Below are 27630 nucleotides of genomic sequence, written 5' to 3' on the forward strand. Positions count from 1 at the left end.
GACTGTCCTCACATTTTACGTTTTTTGCCCTATCTTATACCATGTTGAAGAGAAGCAGTTGTGAAATGAGTGACATGGTTGTTAAGAATGCTGCACAGGCATAAATGTGAGGATGGTCATAAGTGTGAGGACCAGTCAAAAGTCTGAGGACCTGTCAGAAATGACTTTTTTCAGCCCTCTGAGTAGTCCCTATACACATAGCCATGGCCACCCGCTCACATGACCAGCTAGCCACGCCCACCCAGTCACATGACCTCCAAGCCACGCCCACAAAATAAGCCACGCCCACAGAACCGGTAGTTAAAAAATTTAGAACCCACCCATTTGGGGGTCACCACAACATGAGGAACTGTATTAAAGGGTCGCGGCATTAGGAAGGTTGAAAACCACTGCTCTGTTGATACAGCCTAGGACTGATGGACAGTTCTAGTCCTGCCTAAGCAGGAAAGCCAGCTGGTGATTCTCAGCCAATCACCAGGATGTAGTGAATTCTAGTCCCTCCTTAAGCATGAAAGCCAGCCAGGTGACTTTGGACCAATCACAGGAGACAGTGAATCCCATCTTAGGCAGGAAAGCCAGCTGGGTGCCCTTACGCCACACATTCTCTCTCAGAACAACTTATCTCCTAGGGTTGTTGTTGTGAGGAAAGTAAGAGGAGGAAGGAGTATTAGGTATGTTTGCCATCTTGAGTTATTTATAAATAAATGCAGGATAGAAATAAAAGAAATAACCAAATAAATACATTTGCAGCAGGGGAGCCCTTTAGTCAGTTCTTTATCTTTCTTCTTTATCTTTATTTGATTTATATACCGCCCTACTCCCGAAGGACTCAGGCGGTGAACAGCCAAACGATAAAATACATAAATACAAAATTTAAAAACAGAATAAAACCAAATTAAACAATTTGGCCCAGACAATTTGGCCCAAAACACCCCAATCATTTAAAAACAGATTAAAAATTTCATATTAAAAAGAAAAAGGGAAAAGATTAGGCCAGGCCTGCCTGCTGGAATAAAAAGGTCTTGAGAGCGCGGCGGAAGGTGCGCAGATCCGGGATCCTCCGTATCTCCGGGGCAGCTCATTCCAGATAGTAGGTGCCCCCACAGAGAAGGCTCTCCCCCTAGGGGCCGCCAGTCAACATTGTTTGGCCGACGGCACCCAGAGGAGTCCCTCTCTATGAGAGCGTATCGGCCGGTGGGAGGCTATTGGTGGTAGTAGGTGGTCCCGTTGATAACCAGGTCCTAAGCCATGGAGCACTCTAAAGGTGGTAACCAAAACCTTGAAGCGCACCCGGAAGACTACCGGGAACCAGTGCAGCTCACGCAGGAGAGGTGTTACATGGGAACGCCATGTCACTCCCATTACCACCCGCGCAGCCGCACTCTGTGCCAGTTGGAGCCTCCGGGTGCTCCTCAAGGGGAGCCCCATGTAGAAAGCATTACAATAGTCCAGGCGGGAGGTGACAAGGGCATGAGTGACTGTGCGTAAGGAGTCCCGATCCAGAAAGGGACTTAACTGGCGAATCAGGCGAACCTGATGAAAAATCCTCCCGGTCACAGCCATCAAATGCTCTTCTAAAGACAGCCGTGAATCCAGGAGGACGCCCAAGTTGCGAGCCCTCTCCATGGGGGCCAATGATTCGCCCCCAATAGTCAGTGATGGCGCCAACTGACTATATCGGGACATTGGAAACCACAGCCACTCGGTCTTGGATGGGTTGAGCCTGAGCCTGAGCCTATTCCTCCCCATCCAGATCCACACGGCCTCCAGGCACCGGGACATCACTTCAAGGGCATCGTTGGGATGATCCGGGGTGGAGATGTACAGCTAAGTGTCATCAGCGTACTGGTGGTACTTCACCCCGAAACCATGGATAATCTCGCGGCTTTACATAAATGTTGAACAAGAGGGGCGAGAGGACCGACCCTTGTAGCACCCCACATATGAGGGACCTCGGGGTCGACCTCTTCCCCCCTGCCAACACAGACTGCAACCGATCGGAGAGAAAGGAGAACCACTGCAACACAGTGCCTCCCACCCCTAACTCTTCCAACCGGTGGAGCATGATATCATGGTCGATGGTATCAAAAGCCGCTGAGAGATCTAATAGGACTAGGACAGAGGAGCAGCCCCTGTCCCGAGCCCTCCAGAGATCATCTACCAAGGCGACCAATGCCGTTTCTGTGCTGTACCCAGGCCTGAAACCCGACTTGAACGGATCCAGATATGTCGTTTCATCCAGGTGCTGAGGGAACTAGTTGCACAACCACACTCTCAACAACCTTCGCCACAAAGCGAAGGTTGGAGACCGGACGATAATTAACCAACATTTCCGGGTCCAGGGAAGGCTTCCTGAGGAGAGGCCTCACCACCACCTCTTTCAAGGCGGCGGGAAAGTCACCCTCACCCAACGAAGCGTTTATAATCCCCTGGAGCCAGCCTCGTGTCACTTCCTGGGAAGCCAGCACTAACCAGGAGGGACACGGATCCAACAAACATGTGGTCGCGTTCAGTCTGCCCAGAATCCTGTCCACGTCCTTAGGAGTCACAGGATCAAACTCATCCCAGATAACATTCTCAAGACCTGCCACAGTCCCTCCCCCTGAGACTACCCAGTCAGAGACCAGATCTTCCCGAATCTGAGTGATTTTGTCATACAGAAACTGAACAAAATCCTCGGCTCTACCCTCCCAAGGGGTCCTCCCGTACTTCCTGGTGGAGCAGGGAGCGGGTCACCCTAAACAGGGCAGCTGGGCGGTTATCTGATGACGCAATAAGAGCAGCAAAATAACTACATTTTGCTGATTTTATCGCCACTAGGTAATTCCTAATATGAGATCTTACCAGTGTCCGGTCCGATTCAGAAAGACTGGCCCTCCAACTACTCTCTAGGCATCTTTTCCGGCACTTCAACTCCCTCAGCTCCTCAGTAAACCAAGGAGCCAAATGAGATCGGTGCCAGGTCAGAGGCCGCAAAGGACGACCCGATCTAGAGCTGCAGCGGCCGCCCTATCCCAGGCGGCCACTAGGTCTCCAGTCGAAGCGTGTGCCAGAGCCTCAGGAAATGGCCCAAGTTCCATCTGGAACCTGTCAGGTTCCATCAGGCGCCTGGGGTGGAACCATCTCACTGGCTCCGCCTCCCTGCGACGGGTGCAGCAGTTCGAAGGTCGAGACGAAGGAGAGAGTGATCCTACCATGACAAGGGCTCGGTAACTATATCCCCTATCTCAAGATCACTCAGCCACTGTCCAGAGACAAAAACCAGATCCAGCGTGTTTCCCCCCGTGTGGGTAGGGCCATGAAACAACTAGGTCAGGTGCATAGCTGTCATGGAAGCCATGAACTCCCGAGCCACCCCAGACGTCTCACCCACGGACGTCAGGTTGAAATCCCCCATGACCATAAGTCTAGGGGTGTCAACCGCCACCGCGGCGATGATGTTGAGTAGCTCGGGCAGGGCTGCTGCCACATGGCAGGGTGCCAGGTACGTGATCAGCAAACCCATCTGAACCCCATGACCCCATTTAACAAGGAGGGATTCATAGCCGGCCGTCTGAGGAACAGTGGCCTCCCTCGGTCTCAGACCTTCTTTAATGATAACCGCTACCCCCCCTCCCCTCCCCTGTGACCTCGGCTGATGGAATGCGTGGAAACCTGGTGGGCACATTTCAACGAGGGGAACCCCCCCTCCTGGCCCAACCAGGTCTCCGTAATACCTGCCAGGTCCGCTCCCCCCTCCTGAACAAGATCACAAATGAGGGGGGCTTTATTTACTATGGACCTGGCATTGCATAGCATCAGCCGAAGGCCCGGGCCCTGAGGGTCTGTGCAACCGGGGGAACGAGTGGAGCCTTGGGGGCCGGAGCACGCCACCGCTCGTAGACAGCGAGTGCGCACTCCCCTAACATGATATGGCCCCCTGCTCCCGCCGTATCTGCCCCTCCCACGCGTATCTGCCCCTCCCACTGAGAGCTCTCTCGGATCTCTCAGAGAGAATGTGCTAGAACACTTTCAATAAAGACAAATTCCTCCAATTCACAAAAACAGATCTGGAAAGTAAATTCTCTGCCTTCCCCATTATCAAACCCCATCTATCCTCACCTTGCGAGCTCCTTAGTTAAGTTAGCAATGCGCCTCTTGTCTTCAGGGCATAAATCCTTTAAAGAAGCCCTATTTGTTGCTCCTTTGTCAGGCCCCTAAAAAAATGAAAACCCATATTTACAAAAAGAACTTCGAAAGAAACCTTCCTGAATTTACCATAAATGTATTTTAACGACTAGAGATTCAGCTGAAAATTCAGCCATACTTGAATGGACTAAGGAAGACACATTTTTACAAACAATTGCAGTGGATAATTTCCCAAATGTTGCGTTGGAAGAGTCATTGTTGGTTTATGCTTCCACAAACGAGCTTCACCCAGGGCTGGAAGGAGGAAGAAGAGAAGGATTGTGATTTTGCAAGGGACTCAGAAATGGGGAATCATTGAAAACTAAGGAGAAATTTCCTGACAGTGAAGACAATTAATCAGTGGAACAACTTGCCTCCAGAAGTTGTGGATGCTCCAACACTGGAGCTTTTTAAGAAGGGACTGGGCAGCTATTTGTCTGAAAAGGTATAGGGTTTGCTGACTGAGCAGGGGGTTGGACTAGAAGACCTCCTTCCAACTCTTTTATTCCGTTCTGTTCTGTTCTATTATGTTTAAATCCCCAAATACTCCGAAACAAGTTATCATATGCAGGATTTGACTGCATGGTAAAAACTCAAGTTAATCCCATAATTCTAGCTTCAAATTTCAAAACATACAACATTTCCCTTTTGCAATGTCCCATTGGCTACCATTGGGTGAGTTTATAGGCCTCATGGGCCATCAAATTCTTCCATTCCATTCTGCATTCTATTTTATTCTATTCTTCCTCCCTTCCCCTCCCACCACTCCTTCTCCTATTTTCTTCTATTTTTCTCTTTCTCATACACATACACACACACACAATTTATCCCACATTTAGGCTTTTCATCTATCTTCAAGATTGTCATAAAGGCAACATTGTAAAATTTACTCTTTGGATTTATTGGCTTTTGACCTGGCGCTTTACTTTTCTTCATAAAGGTAAATTTGATTAATTTATCGACCAAGCTCACACATTTTTAATTACTCACCTTGGAGTTGTTTAATCAATGTCATAATGTTGGGTTTTATAATGCTAATGCTGGGTTTTATTACTATCTTTGCTTCCACTTCTTTTAAAAATGGAAATCGTGTAGAATTTTTCCAAGCGAGCCACATATCAGGGGATGGGACGGGATGGACTGGTAAAGACAGGACAGGAGGAACATGTGAGGAGAGAAGATGGGGGGGGGGAAGGGCAGGAAAGGAGGGGTCCATGGACTCCAAGCAGTGAGAAGCAAAGCACAGGATAGCCCAAGGGTCTCCCCCACCCCCATTCCATGCTCTGCTTAACACATCACACTCTTGCTTAATGACCATCACCACCTTCAACATAATGGGCCATAATTTCTCCTTATGTCCTAGCCACTTTTTACAGGGGCACAATTGAACGTGTTTTAACAAACTGCATCCCTGTTTGGTTTTATGGCAGCAGCGCCTCAGAAAGTCCCTACAGAGAGTGGTGAGGACAGCAGAGATGATTATAGGAAGTTCCCTTCCCATTATTCAGGATACTGCTTATAAGCGCTATGTGCTTCGAGCTCAAAGCAAACTTCATTTTAAAGTATGCTGATTAGAGCACATCTAACGTTACGAAGTGGAAGAAGAGAGCAGTAGCAAAGAGGAATTAGAATCTAGAAGTCAGGAATACCAGCACCGGGAACTAAAAGAAATAGAACTAGAGATAGAAAGCAGGGAAGAAAAGGGACAAAGGGAAGGAGAAGGAGTGGGTTTGAGAACACGACCACAAAGAGATGTTAGAATCAATAGAAGACAGAAATCAATATATAAGTAGAACAATGGAAGAAGAAATTAGGCTAATATCGATTGATTTTAATAGATTAAATGCCACTGCTAAAAGAAAACAAATACTAACAAAATTAGCAAAACAAGGTATAGATATAGTATGCCTACAAGAGGTACATATAAAAGAGCAGCATAGAAAATGTTTGGAATTCCCGAAATTAGGAACACTATATACAGCAAAGATGAGCATTATAAAGGACCAAAATGGCAGGGACCTAACAGAGGCAGAAGAGATTAAGAAGAGGTGGCAAAATTACCCAGAAGAACTATACAAGAATGAGCTTAACATCCCTGATGTTACTGATGTCACTGACCTCGAGCCCGACATCCTAGAATGTGAAGTCAAATTGGCCTTAGGAAATCTGAGCAACAACAAAGCTAGTGGAGGAGACAGTATTCCAGCTGAGCTATTCAAAATCTTAAGACGATGCAGTAAAAGTGCTACACTCAATTTGCCAGCAAATTTGGAAAACTCAGCAGTGGCCACAGGATTGGAAAAGGTCAGTTTACATTCCAATTCCAAAGAAAGGCAATGCCAGAGAATGTTCAAACTATCGCACCATTGCACTCATTTCACATGCTAGTAAGGTTATGCTTAAAATCCTACAAGATAGGCTTCCAGCAATATGTGGATTGAGAACTACCAGAAGTACAGGCAGGATTTCGAAGAGGCAGAGGAATTGAAGATCAAATTGCCAACATGGAGAAAGCTAGGGAGTTCCAGAAAAACATCTACTTCTATGCTAAAGCCTTTGATTATGTGGATCACAACAAATTGTGGCAAGTTCTTAAAGAGATGGGAGTACCAGACCATCTTATTTTTGAGAAACCTATATGCGGATTAAGAAGCAACAGTGAGAACTGGACACGGAACCACTTATTGGTTCAAAATTGGGAAAGGAGTTCCACAAAGCTGTATACTGCCGCCCTGCCTATTTAACATATGCAAAGCACATCATGAGAAAGGCAGGGCTAGATGAATCAAAAGCTGGAATTAAGATTGCTGGGAGGAATATCAACAACCTCAGATATGCAGATGATACCACTCTAATGGCAGAAAGTGAGGTGGAACTAAAGAGCCTCTTGATGCAGGTGAAGAAGGAGAGTGCAAAAGTTGGCTTGAAACTCAACATTAAGAAAACTAAGATCATGGCATCCGGCCCTCTCAATTCCTGGCAAATAAAGAAGAAGAAATGGAGGTAGTGACAGATTTTATTTTTCTGGGCTCAGATGGGGACTGCAGCCAAGAAATTAAAAAACTCTTGGTCCTGGGGACGAAAGCTATGGCAAATCAAGACAGCTTATTAAAAAGCAGAGACAACAGTCACCCTGCCAACAAAAATGCGTATAGTCAAGGCTATGGTTTTTCCAGTTGCAATGTATGGATGTGAAAGTTGGACCATAAGAAAGGCTGAGCGCCAAAGAATTGAGGTCTTTGAACTATGGTGCTGGAGAAGACTCCTGCCTTAGACTGCAAGGCAATCAAACTGGTCAGTCCTAGAGGAGATCAACCCTGACTGCTCTTTAGAAGGCCAGATCCTGAAGATGAAACTCAAATATTTTGGCCACCTAATGAGAAGGAAGAACTCACTGAAGAAGAGCCTAATGCTGGGAAAGGTTGAGGGCAAAAGAAGAAGGGGACGACAGAGAATGAGGTGGCTGGATGGAGTCACTGAAGCAGTAGGCGTGAGCTTAAATGGACTCCAGAGAATGGTAGAGGACAGGAAGGCCTGGAGGAACATTGTCCATGGGGGTCGCAATATGTGGGATACGACTTTGCAACTACAATAACAACTGTTATTACAGGATGAGGCAACTAGCTGGGGCACTTTGCTTCCCCCTCTGAGCTCTGATTATAAAAGGAACTTTGTGAGGCTTTCCAATGATTGATGGTTTAGAGTCTGAAATTCTATGAATAGTGAGGGGTCAATCATTCCCCACCTAGTCACCGTGAGAGGGTGGCTGCGGCTGGTTCTGTGGGACTCATTCGTTGCAGCCTTGGATTCTCCACCGCTGTGAGAGAGCGGTGGTTATGCCGGCCTGGGTTGACTCCTATTTTACCATCATTATCCCTCTTGTTTCTCATCTTGGTTTCCTGTTGCTATTTTCCATCCACTTCTCATATTTATTATGGCTTACACTTCGGCGACCCTCCTTGCTCTGCGAGATGCCCCCCTCTCGCAGACATGGCCTTCGAATTTATCGAAGGCCTACCTCAAGGACGGGTTTTGGAACCCCGAGTGGTGGCATGCTTCTAAGCGTGGTTTGAGGGGTTTTTTAATTAATGTTTTTAATCAAATTTTAAGGGGACCCGGGAGGCGGGTGGTAAGGGTTGAGCCGGGGGTGGCTCTTACGGTTCAGCAATTGGGCCCGTCGGATGGTTGTGGGGGGAGGGAGGGAGGAGGAGGGAACAAAGAGGCTCAGCGGAGAGAGGGTCTTCCAATCCTTGTGACAGTTGGGAGACGCAGAGGTCGGGAGAGGGGGGGGCTAGGAGGGCGCCGCCGCTCCATTCAAGCGGTGGCGCCCTCCTGCCCCCTCAGCTCATCCTGCTCCCCCGACGGCGACAGAGTGCGGAGCCCTGGACTCCGACTGGTGTACTTAAATGCCAGGTCCGTGGTGAACAAGACACTCCTCGTCCGAGATCTTATAGACGAGGAGGACGCGGACCTGGCTTGTATCACTGAGACCTGGCTGGGGCCGGAGGGCGGTGTCCCTCTCGTGGATTTGTGTCCCCCAGGTTTCCGAATACTACACCAGCCACGACTCCAGGGGAGGGGCGGAGGAGTGGCGGTAGTTATTAAGGAAAGTCTTAGGCCTAGGGAGGTCACTGTTCCTCAGGTTGGCGGGTGTGAATTCCTCCTTTTGAAATGGGACCCTGGAGTTCAGTCTGGGCTGTTGATCACGTACCTCTCCCCCAGCTGCGTGGCCTCAGCCCTGCCCGCACTACTAGATGTCTTAGCCGAATTGACGGTGGAACTCCCCAACCTTTTGGTTGTGGGAGATTTCAATCTGCCATCGGCCGGTGAGTCATCTGAGTTGGTGCGGGAGTTCATGACCTCCATGACGGCCATGGACCTGACTCAGATTGTACAGGGCCCAACTCATATTGGAGGACACACACTCGACCTTATTTTTCTCTCTGGACAGTGGATAAATGATCGTGGGGAGGGGACTCTATCTATTGACCCTCTGTCATGGACCGATCATTCCCTCCTTAGACTCGACTTTTCCTCCGCCATCCCCCGTCGCAGGGGTGTGGAACCAGTAAGATGGTTCCGCCCCAGGCGCCTGATGGAACCCGAAAGTTTCCTGATGGAGCTTGGGTCATTTCCCGCCTCCTTAGCCCACGATTCATCTGAGACCCTTGTTGCGGCCTGGGAACAGGCTGCGGTGGGGGCCCTGGATCGAATCGCGCCTTTGCGGCCTCTGATCCGATGCAGATCCCGGGCGGCTCCTTGGTTTACCGCGGAGCTCAGGGAAATGAAGCGTCGGAAAAGACGCCTGGAGGGTGGTTGGAGATCCTCCCGATCCGAGTCCGACCGAACACAACTAAGAACCCATATTAGGTCTTATCTTGTGGCGATGGAAGTGGCGAAACGTAACTATTTCGCCACTCTCATTGCATCTGCAGAAAATCGCCCAGCAACCCTGTTTAGAGTGACCCGCTCCCTCCTTAATCAGGGAGCGAGGGAGGACCCCTTACAGGGCCGTGCTGAGGACTTTGCACAGTTTCTGCAAGATAAAATCACTCAGATTCGGACCGGGTTGGACTCCGACTGGACAGAGTCCGTTGAGGTGACAGGGCCTAGTCTCGGTGGAGACATCTGGGTTGAGTTTGAGCCTGTTTCATTGGATGACGTGGACAGGATTATGGGTAGGCTGGGGTCTTCCACATGTTTACTGGACCCTTGTCCCTCCTGGCTTGTTTCGGCAGCCAGGGAGGTGACTGGAGACTGGATCCAGGCTATTGTCAACGCTTCACTAAAGGAAGGGGTCTTTCCCGCTGCGCTTAAAGAGGCGGTGGTTCGACCCCTCCTTAAGAAGCCTAACCTGGATCCAGACGTACTTAACAACTACCGTCCAGTCTCCAACCTTCGCTTTTTAGCGAAGGTTGTTGAGTCCGTGGTGGCACAGCAATTCCCTCAATTCCTGGAGGAAACTGACTACCTGGATCCTTACCAATCTGGTTTCAGGCGTGGCCACAGCACGGAAACGGCATTGGTCGCCCTAGTAAATGATCTCTGGCGGGCCAGGGATGGGGGTTGCTCCTCCATCCTGGTCCTTCTTGACCTCTCAGCGGCATTCGATACCATCGACCATGGTATCCTGCTGCAGCGGCTCAGGGGGATAGGGTTAGGAGGCACTGTTTTACAGTGGTTCTCCTCCTATCTCTCGGGCCGTCTGCAGTCTGTTTGGGCGGGGGGTCAGGGATCCTCCCAGAGGCCTCTCACTTGTGGGGTGCCTCAGGGCTCGGTTCTCTCTCCTCTGCTCTTTAATATCTATATGAAACCGCTGGGTGAGATCATCCGTGGTTTTGGGGTGAGGTATCATCAATATGCTGATGATACCCAGCTTTACATCTCCACCCCTGACCACCCTAGGGATGCCCTTTCCGTGATGTCCCACTGCCTGGAAGCGGTGCGGGTTTGGATGGGGAGGAACAGGCTCGGACTCAACCCTTCCAAGACTGAGTGGCTGTGGATGCCGGCATCCCGGGATCTGGAGGTCCCATCCTTAATGATCGGAGGTGAAACCCTTGCTCCCTCCGACAGGGTCCGCAACTTGGGTGTCCTCCTGGATTCTCGGCTGTCTTTAGATGATCATCTGACGGCCGTAACCAGGGGGGCCTTCGCACAGGTCCGTCTTGTGCGCCAGTTGCGCCCGTTCCTAGACCGGGATGCCCTCGCCACAGTCACTCACGCCCTTGTTACCTCTAGGTTGGACTACTGTAACACCCTCTACATGGGGCTGCCCTTGGGATGTGTCCGGAGGCTTCAGTTAGTCCAAAATGCAGCTGCGCGGGTAGTTACGGGGGCGTCTAGATACTCCCGTGTAACACCTCTCCTGCGTGAGCTGCACTGGCTACCGGTGGCACTCCGGATACGTTTCAAGGTGCTGGTGCTCACCTATAAAGCCCTTCATGGCTTAGGCCCGGGGTACTTGCAGGACCATCTCCAGCCGTTCTCCCATCGTCCTGTGCGCTCTCACAGAGTCGGCCTCCGCAGGGTGCCGTCGGCCAAACAATGTCGGCTGACGACCCCCAGGGGGAGGGCGTTCTCTGTGGGAGCCCCGACCCTCTGGAATGGATTGCCCACTGAGCTCAGGACAGCCCCCGACCTTCTTTCCTTCCGTCGCGAGCTGAAGACGTGGCTCTTCCGCCAATTAAACTGATCCGTTTGGGGGTACACTGATATAATTTTAAATCGTTTTTAATTGGGTTACTGATTTTAATTTGGTATTGTATTGTGATTTGTATTGAAGTTGTCTTTTTGTAAGCCGCCTTGAGTCCCTAGGGAGAAAGGCGACATATAAATCACAATAAATAAATAAATAAATAAATAAATAAATCATGTCTATGTCTGGGGTTCAATTTCTCAGGAAGGAAATCTGGGGAGAACCACAAAGAGGCCAATTTCTCACACTAGCTTCTCTATTTCAGAGGAACACCCAGGTCTGTAGAAAAGAATATTTGCAGTTCAGGGTTGAAATGAGGGGTCCTTGGTGCTCTGTGCGCTTGGCTGTTTTCTTATAGACATTACCTAACTAGGTAACATCATCAGTGCTAGAAGGGAGAAAGAACCCATAGTGTCAGTAAAAGTGTCCTTGCCAAAGGGAAGCACTCAGACAAATCAGCCATCCACAGGCACATAGAGATAAACGACATCTGCATTCAAAAGAGGCACTCAAAAAGCTTTTAAAAAAGGAAACAAAAACATTACAAGCACCTCTTTGCCAGCAATCAACACCCAGATAAACAGATTAATCTATTATTAATCTAGATTCATACTAGATTAACAGACAAGAAGTAAACAACACCCCAATGAAGGAACAATCAATTCAGACAATCAAACAATAAACCAATTACCAGGAGACTGTGAGTTCTAGACCTGCCTTAGGCTTCAAAGCCAGCTGGGTAACTTTGGAGAATCACTAAGAGATGGTGAGTTCTAGTCCCGCTTTAGCAGGGGTGAAATCTAAAATTTGCTACTACTGGTTCTGTGGGTGTGGCTTGGTGGGGGGGTTGTAATGTGGGCATGGCCATTTTTTTTTTTACTTTTAAAACCATTTTTTCTACAACCTCTTCGGCTAAGAGGTTGTAAAAAAATGCTTTCAAAAGACTCTGATGATCCAGGCTTTTTTTAAAAAGGGGGCTTTTTTAAAAAGCCTCTGGCGATCAGGGAACTCAGCTTGGATCGTCAGAGCATTTAAAAGAAAAAAAGGGTTTTTTTTTTCTTTTAAATGCTCTGATGATCTGCCAATCAATTCAGCTGGGATCGTCAGAGTATTTAAAAGAAAAAAAAAACAATTTTGGGGGGACTTCTGCTTGGTGACTCACGACGACATGGGTTGAGAGAGTGATCGCTGCTCCAAAATGCCGTTATTCACCGTGCTTTGGGGATCCTTTCGAGGCGAGAGGCCCGGAGAGTCTCTCAGACATTAGAGGGATTCCAGAGAGCAGAGAAGCAAGGTGCAAGCACTCCCCGCTCGACCGGACGCCTCTGTCTAGCCAGCACGCGTGTATCTGCTATCTAATGGCAGACCCGAGGCTGTGATAACCAACAAGAGACGGGAAACAAAGAAGAAATTCGGGAAAGCTGGCGGTGAAATGGACTTATACTTTTCTTTCCTGATACCGTGGGATTGATTGCAAAGAAGCGTGACCGGTTGTGTCGGGTGGAAGATCTCGTGGAAAGAGAGGAAAAGCGGCGATTGAAAGGAAAAGAGCAGACTGAAACTGAATGGATAACCGGAAAATCGGCAAGAAAAAAGGAGAACGCTGAAGCAGAGAGGCGGAGAGGCAACGCAGACAGAAGAAAACCGGTGAGACACCTTTAATCATAGAAGGAGAGAGAACTTTGATTGTGGACTGTATTTGGATTACGAGCTGTCAAGCAGAGAGCTGGACAGAATCAGAAGAGAAGCAACTGGACATGCAGCCATAAACCAGAATTGACAGTAAGAAAGACGAGGCGAGGCTGCGAAGATCAACGGAGAGAGTCTATCAAAGTCAGATTTAAGATTTAAGTGAACTTTGGAACTAAGAACATATTGGAATTGTGGAGACTGCTGGAGATAGGGCTGTAACGAAGCCTATGAACAATCAACAGGAGGAAAGTTCCTGAATCTTATAGTAACCCATACTCATTTTGAAATATATATACTCCCTTTATCTATACATTTAGATTTAAAACATTTATATTTGTAAGATAATTATTAAATTTATAGATACGTATACATACTTAAATATTTAAATAGCCTGAACTCTAAATAGTAAGATCAGTGATTTTTTCTTCCTTTTTTTTTCTTTCTCTTCTTCTCTACTAATTTGCTATCTTATTGTTATTTCTTTGTTATTAACTTGCTTGAAGGACATAGAATCATTACTTAATCAATTTATTAATACATTTATTAATTAACTTAATATAATCAGTAAATTAACCTGAGAATTGTTGCCTAATTGAAAGAACAGAATTAAGTCTTTTTGAAATAATTGAATTAATTGTGAATTAAGCATATTTTATTATTATTGATATTGATCGATAAGAGATAGAATAATAAGTGCATCTGTTAATATTTTTCCTCTGCTCCGGTGTGAACAATAAGAATTGGCAACACTTGCATAGCTTAATAGAAGTTGTTAGTGGATGATAATTTGGAGGAACATTGAGAGAATTGCAAGAGAGCAGAAGAAAGTTTTGAGAGACATGACAAGCATCTCATCAACTGTACTAAAAACGGGAAAGAAGACCTCCTCCAATCCCACAATAACAATGACCTCACCAGCAGTGCAAAAATCGACAGAGGGACTAACAAAATCAGAAAAATTGATGATGTTATTGACAATGCAGGCCATACAATCGACCTTAACAGCAATTCAAGATTTATTTATTTATTTATTTGTTTAAATTTCTATACCGCCCTTCTCCAAATAGGACTCAGGGCGGTGCACAGCCTAAGTAAAAACAAAACATACAAAATTTAAAAAACAGTATTAAAATAATTAGATATTCTGGCCGTAAATTAAAACAACCCAATTTAAAACCAATTTAAAATTTAGCTCAAGCCAGCCCAGCTAGTTGAAATAAATAAGTTTTCAGGGCCCGACGAAAAATCCGGAGGTCTGTTATTATACGTAACTCCGGGGGAAGGTTATTCCAGAGGGTGGGGGCCGTCACAGAGAAGGCTCTCCCCCTGGGGGTCGCCAGCCGACATTGTCTGGCGGACGGCACCCTGAGGAGGCCCACTCTGTGCGAGCGTACTGGCCGGTGGGAGGCTATTGGTGGCAGTAGGCGGTCTCGTAAGTACCCCGGCCCTAAGCCATGGAGCGCTTTAAAGGTGGTCACCAACACCTTGAAGCGCACCCGGAAGACTACCGGGAGCCAGTGCAGCTCGCGCAGGAGAGGTGTCACATGGGAGCGCCTCGTCGCCCCCATAATCCCCCGCGCGGCTGCATTCTGGACCAGCTGGAGCCTCCGGGTGCACCCCAGGGGGAGCCCCATGTAGAGAGCGTTGCAGTAGTCCAGGCGGGAAGTGACTAGTGCCTGAGTGACTGTGCGTAGAGAGTCCCGATCTAGAAAGGGGCGCAATTGGCGTATCAGGCGAACCTGATAAAAAGCCCCCCCTGGCCACGGCTGTCAAATGGTCTTCTAAAGTGACTTCCTGTTTGCTGTTTGTCGCTGCCAGACGTTCCTTCGGGATCGTCAGCTTCCATCGCCTGTCAGAGCCGCCTTCACAACAGAATGGTGGCTCGAAAAACTCCGTTTCCATGAGGAAACGGAGATAGAGCCGGCAGGGGTGGGTAGAACTCTCTGCGGAGTCCCAAAAGTTTTTCCTTTACTTTTGGGACGGAGCGGATGAGATGCCCCGTATCCCCAGCCGCTGCTCCGGGCTTTGGGAGACCTCTGCTGATGCAGAGCCAGGCGTCAAAAGCAAGCCTGCAAATTTAACAGACTACTCAAAGAAAATGTGAGCTGGACCTGTAATACTGAACCGCAAGTATTTTACTGATTTTTTAAAAGAAATTATTTAAGAGAGAGGAGGAAAAGAAAGAGGAAAAAAAAAAAGCCTTTTAAAAAATGGCGTCGGCTGGAGGAGAGGCAGAAAGGGAAATTCCTTCCGTTTTTTATTACTACAATGTAGCGGAATAAATACCACTGGCTACATTTGTAGACAAAACTTCGCTCCTGTGTTTTTTTCTCTTTTTCTCTCCCTTGGAGACCTGATATTGTTGTTGATTGGAAAGAAGTCTTTCTTGCTTTTTTTTTTAACAAAGTCTGCCTGGGCGGAAACATGGCACTGAGACTCATAAAGTCAGATACACAAGAAGGGGGGGGGGATTCCCCCACCAACAACTTAAAGGAACAAGTCTTAATTCTTCAGTCTGAGAAACCTGATTTTAATATAATAGAATTTTTTATAGAAGAGATTGAAAGAAGGGAGGAGATTGTGAATCAGCAATTTGAAAAATTTAAGCAGGAAATTAAAGAATTGGTGAAATCTATGGCTAATGGTTTTACAGAATTTATGATGCAGTTGGACACAAATACTAATGTACTAGAGTCTAAAATGGAAGGAATTCAAGATAAACTGGACAATAGAATCCAAAAAATTGAAAATGACTTGATAAAAATTCAGGATAATAGCTTAGAAGAAAAATCTAAAATGAATGCTGATCAAAAGTATGGTAATGCAGAAAATCTGCAACAGAAGATTGAAAAAGAGATTTTAATGGTACAATATAATTTCACAGAATATGCGATAAGATTAAGAGGTTTGCAGGAAAATAATAGAGATGATTTAAGGAAAATATCTTCTGAATTTCTAGCTGGGATTCTAAAGGTTCAACCTGATGAAGTGTTTTGTAGGATTGACAGAGTTTATCGAATTAACTCCTGGATTGCCAAGCATAGGCAATTGCCTAGAGATGTGGTGATTTATTTTACAGACAGAGAAATTAGGAATAACATCGTGCAAAATTCCTTCAATTCTAAGTTGCAATTGTATGGAAGAAAGATTTGGATTTACAAGGAACTCCCACCTAAGATATTGATGGAAAGGAAGAAATTTGGTTTTCTGGTGAATGAGTTAAAAAAGAGAAATATCTTATACAGGTGGGACGCCCCAGTTGGTATTATATTTAGATATCAAGGAGAAAGATATCAGCTAAACACTGTTGAAAGAGCGGAAGAATTTTATCAAAATAGGTTGAAAATGAACTTAACATCTTCAGGTATAATACAGGATAAGCAGAAGGAGCCGGAAATAAAGGTAAAATATCGAAATATAGAGACTGTACCAGAAGAATTGCCTTTGGATTTATTGGATACCCCAGCTGGATTATCTACAAATCTGAGAGAAGTGGCATCTAATCTTAAGGTGATGACTTATCAAGGCAAGGATAAGCATGGAAACCAATTAGGTGAAATACAAGGGATAAAAAAGAAATATGAGATACAAAAACCAAACCAACAAGACCAATCTACAAAGCAGAACAAAATCCGACCGGATGATACACAATTTGTAGAAAAGAAACCAGGATGGAAAACAAACCCACAAAAAGAAAAGAAAAAAAAAAAAGAAATAGGTGGCATAAAAATAGAAATTTCTAAATCAGGCAACAGTGAAGCCAGTGACTTTAAAATATGAATTATTATGTGTAAATACAGAAGAGGCGACGTATTGGTTAATATCATCCTGAAGATTGTGGCAGATCTCTGCATGGCCGTAATTTGGGGACATGAAATGAGCCTTAAACTGATGGATTTGAATTATCCATTTTGGAATTTTTTTTTTGTGTTGATAAATATATTATATTATCTTGAATTACAAGGCAAGAGAATTATGCTGGGGCATGCAGAAGATCGGGTTGTTACCCACTACGATGACGGGAATTAATAACCCTGATGAAACCCATAATTATTACTATATGGAATATAATTATAATGTCACTCGGGTGGTTGTTTTTACTTTTATATACATAAGAAGATATTTACTACTGATGGGGGCAGATATGATTGAAGATCTTGAATAAACTGTTGCACCAGCAAGTTATGTTACCCGATTATGGATGTTGGTTCTACCAATCCAGTGGAAAGATCTTAAAGAAGATACTATATGGATTATAAATTTAAAGTTATTGTCTTTTCTTTTTTTTTTATTTTTTTTATAATGGAAAATATAGACATAGATTTTTAAGTGGTGTGGGCAGTGAATCAATGATATTAAGAAATGTTGTGTATGGTAATTTCGCTTGATAGTGGGTGAATAAGCTAGTTAGTAGATTGATTAGTCTAAGAAAAGGGATTTTTAAGTGATATATTTAGGGGAGTGGAGGAAATGGATAGAGTGGAATAAATGTTAAACTAGATTTGATGGGGAAGGCTGCTTTGAAATGTCATAGTAATATATATAGAAGATTAAATGTTAAAGTAGGACTTATTGTATATTTTTAAAGTGGAGAAGTTATTTTATAATGTCATAGTATAATGTCTTTTTTTTTTTTTTCCCTTTCTTTTCTCTTTTCTCTTTTCTGAAATGTATGGATAAAGGGGGATGTTATAATATTAATAATATTTTTAGTAAGTAAAGGTCAATATCTAGAGGAGGGAGTAAGTAATCTGTTATGAATTAGGTTTTTTTTTTGTTATGAAGAAGTCACGGGGGGATGGGTGGGGTGGGGAGGGGGGGATAGGGAGGGGGAGGGAGAGGGGGGGGAAAAAGGGGGAAAAATCTGTATTTGAAAACTTTTTCAATAAAAAAAAAAATGGTCTTCTAAAGACAGCCGTGCGTCCAGGAGGACGCCCAAGTTGCGAGCCCTCTCCGTGGGGGCGAGTGATTCGCCCCCAATAGCCAGCGATGGCGTCAGCTGGCTATATCGGGACGCTGGAAGCCACAGCCACTCGGTCTTGGAGGGGTTGAGTCGGAGCCTGTTTCTCCCCATCCAGGCCCGCACGGCCTCCAGGCACTGGGACATCACTTCAAGGGCATCGTTGGGGTGGCCTGGGGTGGAGATGTACAGCTGGGTGTCATCAGCGTACTGATGGAACTCCACCCCGAAGCCACGGATGATCTCACCCAGTGGCTTTACATAAATGTTGAACAGAAGGGGCGAGAGGACCGACCCTTGTGGCACCCCACAAGCAAGGTGCCTCGGGGTCGACCGCTGCCCCCCCGTCAACACAGATTGCGACCGGTCAGAGAGGTAGGAGGAGAACCACCGCAGAACGGTGCCCCCCACCCCCAACCCCGCCAACCGGTGCAACATGATACCATGGTCGATGGTATCAAAAGCCGCTGAGAGGTCTAACAGGACCAGGATAGAGGAGCAACCCCTATCCCGAGCCCTCCAGAGATCATCCACCAACGCGACCAATGCCGTTTCCGTGCTGTGCCCAGGTCGGAAGCCGGACTGGAGCGGGTCTAGATAGACAGTTTCATCCAGGTACCGGGGAAGCTGTTGTGCTACCACACTCTCAACAACCTTCGCAACAAAGCGAAGGTTGGAGACTGGACGATAGTTAGCCAAAACAGCCGGATCCAGAGAGGGCTTCTTGAGGAGGGGCCTCACAACCGCTTCTTTCAAAGCGGCCGGCAGGACCCCCTCACTCAAAGAAGCGTTAACAATCTTCTGGAGCCAGCCTCGTGTCACCTCCCGGGAAGCCAGTACCAACCAGGAGGGACACGGGTCCAATAAACATGTGGTCGCATTCAGCCGTCCCAGGACCCTGTCCATGTCCTCGGGAGCCACAGGATCGAACTCCCCCCAGATAACACTCTCAAGACCTGCCTCAGTCATCCCATCCGGACATACCCAGTCAGAGGCCAGCCCTTCCCGAATCTGAGCGATTTTGTCATACAGATACTGCACAAAGTCCTCAGCTCGGCCCTGCAAGGGGTCATCCCGCGCTTCCAGATGGAGGAGGGAGCGGGTCACCCTAAACAGGGCGGCCGGGCGATTATCTGATGACGCGATAAGAGCGGCAAAATAGCTAGATTTTGCCGCTTTTATTGCCACTAGGTAGGTCTTAATATGAGACCTCACCAGTGTTCGGTCGGATTCGGAGCGGCTGGTCCTCCAACTACTCTCCAGGCGTCTTTTCCGGCGCTTCATCTCCCTAAGCTCCTCGGAGAACCAAGGAGCTAGGTGAGTTCGGTGCCGGGTCAGAGGCCGCAAAGGCACGACACGGTCCAAGGCCCCGGCAGCCGCACTATCCCAGGCGGCCACCAGGTCCTCAGCCGAGTCGTGAGTCATAGTCTCAGGAAATGGCCCAAGCTCCATCTGGAACCTATCAGGGTCCATCAGGCGCCTGGGGCGGAACCACCTGGTCGGTCCCGCCTCCCTGCGGCGGGGTGCAGCGGTTAGAAAGTCCAGTCGAAGGAGCGAGTGGTCAGACCATGACAAGGGTTCGATGACTATATCCCCTGTATCAAGGCCACTCGACCACTGACCAGAGACAAAAACTAAGTCCAGAGTGTGTCCACCCATGTGAGTGGGGTCATGAATTAACTGAGTAAGGTCCATGGCCGTCATGGAAGCCATGAACTCCCGAGCCACCTCAGACGTTTCGCCGACAGATGGCAGGTTGAAATCCCCCATGACTAGAAGTCTGGGGGTACCAACCGCCACCTCAGCTATGACGTTGAGCAGCTCAAGCAGGGCCGTTGCCACGCGGCAGGGAGCCAGGTACGTGATCAACAAGCCCATCTGTACTCCACGACCCCATCTCACAAAAAGGGACTCACATCCGGCTATCTGTGGAACAGTGGTCTCCCTCGGATCAAGACTTTCCTTTATAATAACCGCCACCCCCCCACCCCTGCCCTGAGCTCTCGGCTGATGGAATGCTCGGAAACCTGGTGGGCACATATCCACGAGGGGAACCCCCCCCCTCATGGCCCAACCAGGTCTCCGTAATACCTGCCAGGTCCGCTCCCCCCTCCTGAATAAGATCGCAAATGAGGGGGGCTTTATTTACCACGGACCTGGCATTGCACGACAGCAGCCGAAGGCTCGGGCCCTGAGAGTCTGAACTGCCTGGGATACGAGAAGGGCTATGGGGACCGGGGCGCGCCACCGCTCGAAGATAGCGAGTGCGCGCCCCCACCACATGATGCGGCCCCCTGCTCCCGCCGTATCTGCCCCTCCCACTCAACACATTGATAGAAAAGCCCTCGACAGAATGGACTCTAATGTCCCCCTTACCCCCGGAATCTGCACCCTCCGTGGCCCCACTAACAGCTGGGCCGGACCCCTCCCCCCGTGGGTTAACCCCCAAACCCACACAACCCTCCCACCCCTTAAAATCCCTTAAAAATCTATCAAAAAGTTTCCCTAAAAAACCCCTCAATCCCCTTTTTGCAGCATGCCACCTCTCGGGGTGCCAAAGCCCGTCATAAAGGTAGGCCCTTGATAAAGTAGAGGGCCACACCTGCGAGAGGGGGGAGTCTTGCAGAATAAGAAGTTCTGTTGGTGAATACATCTAATCAATCAGTTAATTAATTAAGCTGGGGGAAGTCCACGGCCTGGGGGTAATCCAGATAGTCCAAGGTCTGGGGAGGGACATTCAGTCAATTCCAAGTCAATAAAGTCAATAAATCCAATAAATCCCACTGCTCTCTCACAGCAGTGGATGGAGTCTTAAGCCACTTTGAGGCCAGATGTTAACACCAGCTGCCCTCTCACGAAAGCTGGGAAGGGCCAGAAACCGCAGTCATCGTCCGGCTCCATACAAGGCTTGAAATCTGAGATATCTCACTCACGAATCAGGAGGCAAATCAGGGGGCTGTAGATGTCCATGGGAGGCAAATATCATCCTATTGTTCAGAGGAACCTCCAGATAATAAGTGGCCTCACAGAGGCTAACAAACCACATGGGGCATAAGAGCTTGGCCTCAGGTCTTTTCCAACCATCAGAACCAGCAATGTTTTTAGCTCGCCCCCATCCACATAAGGGAGGGGGGGGGAAACCTCTGGGAGAGCCAAGAAGAGGCTCCCTCCAAGTAAGCCTCCCATCTAAGTTGTAATAGCAGTTCCAAAGAAACTGACATTACTAGTATATTGTGGTCAGAGGCTCCTCGCGCTCCCGAGCAAGTTCCTCCTCCTTTTCGCCCCCTCTGGTGCCATCCCTCACAGCCGCTCATCCCAGTATTGTAGCAAGTGCCAGCCCGACGATCCCAGCTCTCGAAAAAATCTCCATCCATCGCTGGGAAGCCCCTGCCGTCCCCTCGGAGCTCCGGGGAGAAACTGCATCGCCGACGCCGCCACCGCCCACTCCACTGGTCCGGCAGCTGCGGGGAGCCGCTCTCCCTGCTCGTAAAACTGCAGCCGCCTCCGTCTCCTCCCGACCATCGCGTTCTGGAAAGCTGCCAGCTCTCAAAAAGACAGCATCCGATTGGTGGGAAGCTCCCCTCGCCAGACATGGGGCAAAATTAGCTGGTCCGGCCCCCGAAAACCCCCAAAAGCCGGGGAATCTCCCCCAGGTATCACCGCCGCTCAGCAGGGAGCGGCCATCTTGGACATGCGCAGGAGGATCAAAATAGATACCATACAAAGGATGCAAGAAAAGATGACAAATAATCATGTAGAACTGAAAACGGATATTCGAGTCATCGACCAAAAAATGAATGAGATTCAAGATTCAATATACAACAATGAACAAAAAATAATAGAAGTGGAGACTCAATTGGTCAGAAGATGATGGCACAAAACAGAGAATTAGAGGATTCAATAATTCAGCTGGAAATGGATAGAGCATCCTTCTATCTACGTTTCCAAAATATATCGGAAGATAAGGAGGAAGATCTAGGTCAAGTGATGGCAGAGCTAATAGAGGAAATATTACAACAGGACAAACAAGATATAATAAAAGAGCTAGACGAGGTGTACAGAGTCCAAACCAATTATGCGAGGAGAAATTACCCAGAGAAGTGCACATCAAGGATATACTCTACAATGTGGTAAGAGAAGAACCGGTGACTTACAAGGGAAAGGAGATAATAATCTTAAAGCAAGATTCCCAGGAGAGTGAGAGAATTGAGAAGGGACTATAGATTCCTAGTGATATAGTTGAATAAGAGGAACATCCTCTTCAGATGGATTCTGCCGGAAGGTATGCTGATTACCTGGCAAGGGGAAAAAATCGAAATAGATGGCCTTATTACAGCACAAGACTTTCTAGATCAATTGAGAGGAGCGGAGAAAGATCAAAGTAGCAAAGAAGAGCTGGAGGTAATAGTACAAGAAGAAGAGAATACATATCAACAGAAGTCTAAAGGAACCGGAGGAAACGGAGACAGAAGAAAAAGAACTTAAAGAGACAAAGGGGAAGAAACAAAGACCGCAAAGAACTACACATGCAAATAAGAACTAAAGTAGGGTATACGAACTAAAAAAAAATAAAAATGGAGGGATGGAAAATATTATCAATTAATGTCAATGGACTAAATGACAATAGAAAGAGGAAACAACTATTCATAAAATTAGCGAAACAAAATGCAGATATAATATGCTTTCAGGAGGTTCACATAAAAAAAGAAGATGGGAAATATTTAGACTACAATAAATTTGGACAAACCTTCACATCATTAGCGGGGGGGGGGGAAAGAGGGGAGTAGTACTATATGTTAAGAAAGGGATAGTAGCTGAGCTAAAACATACCGACACCAAAGGGAGAACACTAGCAGTTGAGGTTAAGAGGGGGAATCTACCAATACTAATAGTAGCTATCTATGCCCCAAACAAAAACTTGGGAGAATATTATAAAAAAATAGGCGAGAAAATAAGCAAAATGGGACATAGCAAGATTTGTATAATTGGCGACTTTAATGGAATTGTAAATCCAGATAAAGACTATAAGAGTAACAAAGACAAAAAGAAAAAGAGAGATAAGCTACCAAAAACCTTTTTTGAATTGATGGATGAACTAAATCTAGTGGATATATGGCGGACCCTACATCCGAATAAGAAACAATATACTTTTTATTCAAATCCCCAAAAATCTTGGTCAAGGATTGACATGATGTGGGTCAGTAGGAGCTTGGGGATGGAAATTGACTCAGCAGAAATAACACCGAATATATGGGTGGACCATAATCCCTTAGAGATAAGATGGGTAAATTTACAGAGGAAGAGGCAAAAGAGATGGAGGTTAAATACCAAATTTTTGAGGGATAAGGAATACATCAAAAAAATCAAGGGAGAGCTAAAACTATTTTTCGAAGAAAATGGAAATCAAGATACACCCCGAACAACCGTATAGGACACAATGAAGGCATATCTAAGAGGGCTGGTAATATCTCACAGTATATATAAAAATAAAGAAGGAAGAAACAGAACTTGTAGAGAGACTGGGAGAAGCAAAGGATTCTACAGCAAAATCCAGGAGATGAGGTGGCAAAAGAAAACTGGATGCTAACTAGACACAAACTGAATATTCTGGATCAAGAAGAATTGGCTTATAAAATAAAACGCTCCAAACAATATTATTTCGAAAGTGCAAACAAACTGGGCAGATGGTTATCATACAAATTAAAAAAGGAGAATGAAAAAAGGATTATCCACCTACTAGAAGACAAGAATGGGAACATACGAAATAAAGAGGAAGATAAACTCAAAATAGGATGGATTACACAACATTGTACAAGGAGGAGGAAATCCCGAAGGAGAAAATTGAACAATATTTGATGGGGAAAAACTCCCACTGATAGGAGGGGAGGCAAAAGAAATGCTGAACAGGGAAGTCACAACAGAAGAATTAAAGATAGCAATATCCAAACTCAAAAGTAATAAATCACCAGGCCCAGACGGTTTCCCAGGAGAATTGTATAAAAATTTGGATTTCGAGGAAATATTATTACCAAAATTACAAGAAATATGCAATGAGGCTTTAATGAGATCCAGAATTTCGGACTCGTGGAGGGACGCATATATCACTCTTTTGCCGAAAGAAGGTACTGATGTAAAACCAATAAAAAACTATAGGCCAATTTCCCTCTTAAATGCGCACCACAAAATTTTTATGAGTGTAATAGCGGAAAGATTTTTAAAAATTTTAAACAATTTAATACACACAGACCAAAATGGATTTCTTCCCGGAAGACATATAAAGAACAACTTAAGAATAGTGACCAATGCCCTAGAATACTATGAAACCCATTCGGAGAAGCAGATGGCATTGATATTCTTGGACGCTCAGAAAGCATTTGATAACTTGAATTGGGAATTTATGACCCAGCAAATTAAAATGATGAAATTCGGAGATAACTTTGAAAAAAATGATAACCACAATTTATGATAAACAAAGAGGTAATATCCTATGAAATGGAAATATGACAGAAACTTTTCAAATTAGGAAGGGGGTGAGGCAAGGATGCCCGTTGTCACCGCTATTGTTCATAATGGCTTTAGAAAGCTTACTAAGAAGAATCAGGAACAATAATGAAATAAAAGGATTAAAAATTAGGAAAGAGACACTTCCGGTTTCCTTGTCTTCGGCGACGGCGGCGCTCTTTGAAGCTCCGCCAGCCCCGCCGCCTGTAGAGCCGCTTCGCGATCGAGAAGCGGCTCGAAAACTTCAAAATCCTGAGGATTATTGGAGGAGAGATAGCAGGGCACAGGTCGAGCCCCTGTAACCCCCCAGGGAATTGTTTCTGGGGAGGAAACAGGCGCGGCTCCCTTCCAACCTGCTGAGACTCCGGGCGGCGTGGGACGATTCTGCTTCTGCAGAACAAGCCGGCTGCAGGAAACTTAAAGCGAAAGAACCAGCTTTAATAAACAGCGAAACTACCTGAATCCTGAAATTTGGAAACGCAAGTATTAGCACTTTGTTGACTTTTCAATCTGAGAAAATGCGAGTGAGTGAAAGTGCTTTGAAAAAACATGGCGCCTAGCTTCAGAGTTAACGAGCCAGCGAGTGTGGATTGGTGAAGTTACTTTGTTTTGCTACAAAGTTTCCAAGTTGCTACTAAGCTGCCTTGCTTGTTACAAGAGAAATAACTCGGAAATTTTTTCCCTTTTCAATATTGGACTTTGCTTTATTTTAACCCTTGTTTGATCAAATCTGGGGGACTTTTTTAGAAGTCTTTGTGCAGGAGGGAAAGGAAAAGGAACCTCCCTCTTTAGAAAAACTAGATCACGAGCCAGGATGGCTTCAAAGAAGCAGGAAGGGAAGGCATTAGGGGGGGGATCCCCCACACACAAACAGCAAACGCAACTTCCCCCTGCTCAACAGTTACAAACTCAGAAAAAAGAATTTGATGTGGCAGATTTAAAAGAATTTATTTCTAAAACTTTGGATGATAAATTTCAAGAATCACAACAGGAACTTCAAAAATCACATCAGGAATTTTTGCAGGAAATTAATGAAATTAAAGACATGGTGAAACAGAATCAAATTATGGTGACCAAAAAAATATCAGAAGTGGCGTCTGGCCTGGCAGATTTTATTGGGAAAGTTGATTTTAAAGTTGAAGAATTTAAATCAGAAGTTAATGTTAGGATGAAAGACAATGATTATAAAATTGATGAAGTTGACAATAAAATGCAGAGAATTGAAGATGAGATTGTTATGATACAATTCCGGGCGATGGAATTTGCCATACGGCTTCGGGGAATTCGAGAGGAGGAAAGACAGGACTTGAGACAAGTTTGCTCTGAAGCCCTGGCTAAGATTCTACAAGTTAATCCTGATTTGGTATTTCATAAAATAGATAAAATTTACAGAGTGAACTCTTGGGTGGCCAGGCAAAGACAATTACCCAGAGATGTGGTCATATACTTTACTGAGAGAGAAATTAGAAATGATATCCTGCAAAAATCTTTCCACACCTCTATACAAGTGGGGGGCTCACGGCTTGTAATTTTTAAAGAGTTACCTCCTAAAATGCTGAAAGCTAGAAAAGAATTTGGTTTTCTTGTTAAGGAATTGAAAAATTTACAGATACCCTTCCGGTGGGATGCACCAGCTGGGGTAATTTTCAGATATAAGGGAGAAGGATATCGGTTGAATACCGTGGAGAAGGCGCAACACTTTTACAGTACTATTCTTATGGAAAGAACACCATCTCCACGTACATCTACAGTTCTGGAGATTAAGGAGAGTGAAGAGAGGCAATTGAAAGAACAGTCTAAGCAGGAATTAGAAAACGTGCAAGGTGCAGAAGGAGGTATTCTGAGTGAGCCATCGCTGGATTCTTCTCCAATTTTGGATTTGATTCAGTTGACTGAAGTTAAAGATCAACGTATAACTAGAGCTCAATCCAAGTTACTTAAACAGAAGCAACAACAACAACAGGAAAGACAAGACAAGAAGGCAGTTAAGAGCACTGCACAAGAGATTGGCGCTATGGGAGGAGCGAGATCGAAGCTTGTGGATGAACTTCAAGCATATTGCTCCGCGCTCCATGAAGAGGCTAATGACCTTTAAGTGTTTATCTTGGAATGTCAATGGGTTGAATTCAGCACAGAAAAGGAAAAAATTATTTACATATTTGAAACAATTTAATAATGATATAATATGTTTACAAGAAACGCACATTACAACTCAAGATCAAAAATATTTGATAAACTCAAAACTAGGAGCACATTATATATCTTCAACTTCGCAGAAAAAGAATGGTGTGGTTATTTATGTAAATAAAAAATTAACAGCAAAAGTTATAGAAGTAGATCAAGATGGTAGATTTGTAGCAATTGAATTGTTTACAGCAAATGGACAAATTCTTTTGATTGGAATTTATGCTCCCAACCAACAACAGGATTATTTTTACAAGATGTTACATACTAAAATATTGCAATGGGACTACAGATCTATTTTAATTATGGGAGATTGGAATGGAGTAATTGATTCTAAATTAGATAAAAAGAGCTTGGCAAAGTCTAGAATTAGATTACCACAGACCTTTTTTGATATGAAAGAAGATATGGAACTAAAAGATGTTTGGAGAATACATAACCCAAATGAATTGGATTACACTTTTTTTTCTGATAGACATAGATCTTTTTCTAGGATTGATTTTATCTTGTTGTCAAATGATCTACTTGTTAAGACAAAAAGAACAAAGATTTTTCCAAGAATTTTGACTGATCATAGTCCTGTATGGATAGAAATCGAGATGGATAAGGTTGAGAGACGTTCTTGGAGATTAAATGAGAACCTGTTTAGATATGAAAAAAATATAATAGAACTTAAAAAGCATTTGAAAGAATTTTTTGAAATAAATTTGAATAAAGGTACCCCAGTTGAAATTGTTTGGGATGCAAGTAAAGCTTATATGAGAGGGGTACTTATCTACATGAATTCTAAACATAGACTGTTCCGACAAAAGAAAAGATCTGAGTTGGAAATGGAAATAAAGAATAAAGAACAGTTACTTATTAAAAACCCAACAGATGAAAGAATACGAAGTGCTATAAAACTTTTGAAAGACCAATTCCAAATGCT

General features: G+C 45.5%; 1 long non-coding RNA gene across 1 annotated transcript in view; it reads right to left on the bottom strand.

The window, feature by feature from the left end:
- Positions 1 to 757: 757 nt before the first annotated feature.
- LOC148111693 (uncharacterized) overlaps positions 758 to 27630 on the bottom strand; it is a 32770-nt gene continuing 5897 nt past the window's right edge. The window contains exon 2 of the long non-coding RNA XR_015730134.1: positions 758 to 4196. This is a non-coding gene — a long non-coding RNA (uncharacterized LOC148111693). The remainder of the gene's footprint in view (positions 4197 to 27630) is intronic.

Source organism: Pantherophis guttatus, chromosome 16 (genome assembly GCF_059756535.1).
Source record: "Pantherophis guttatus breed Tessera chromosome 16, ASM5975653v1, whole genome shotgun sequence".
In the NCBI taxonomy this organism is placed as follows: domain Eukaryota; kingdom Metazoa; phylum Chordata; class Lepidosauria; order Squamata; family Colubridae; genus Pantherophis; species Pantherophis guttatus.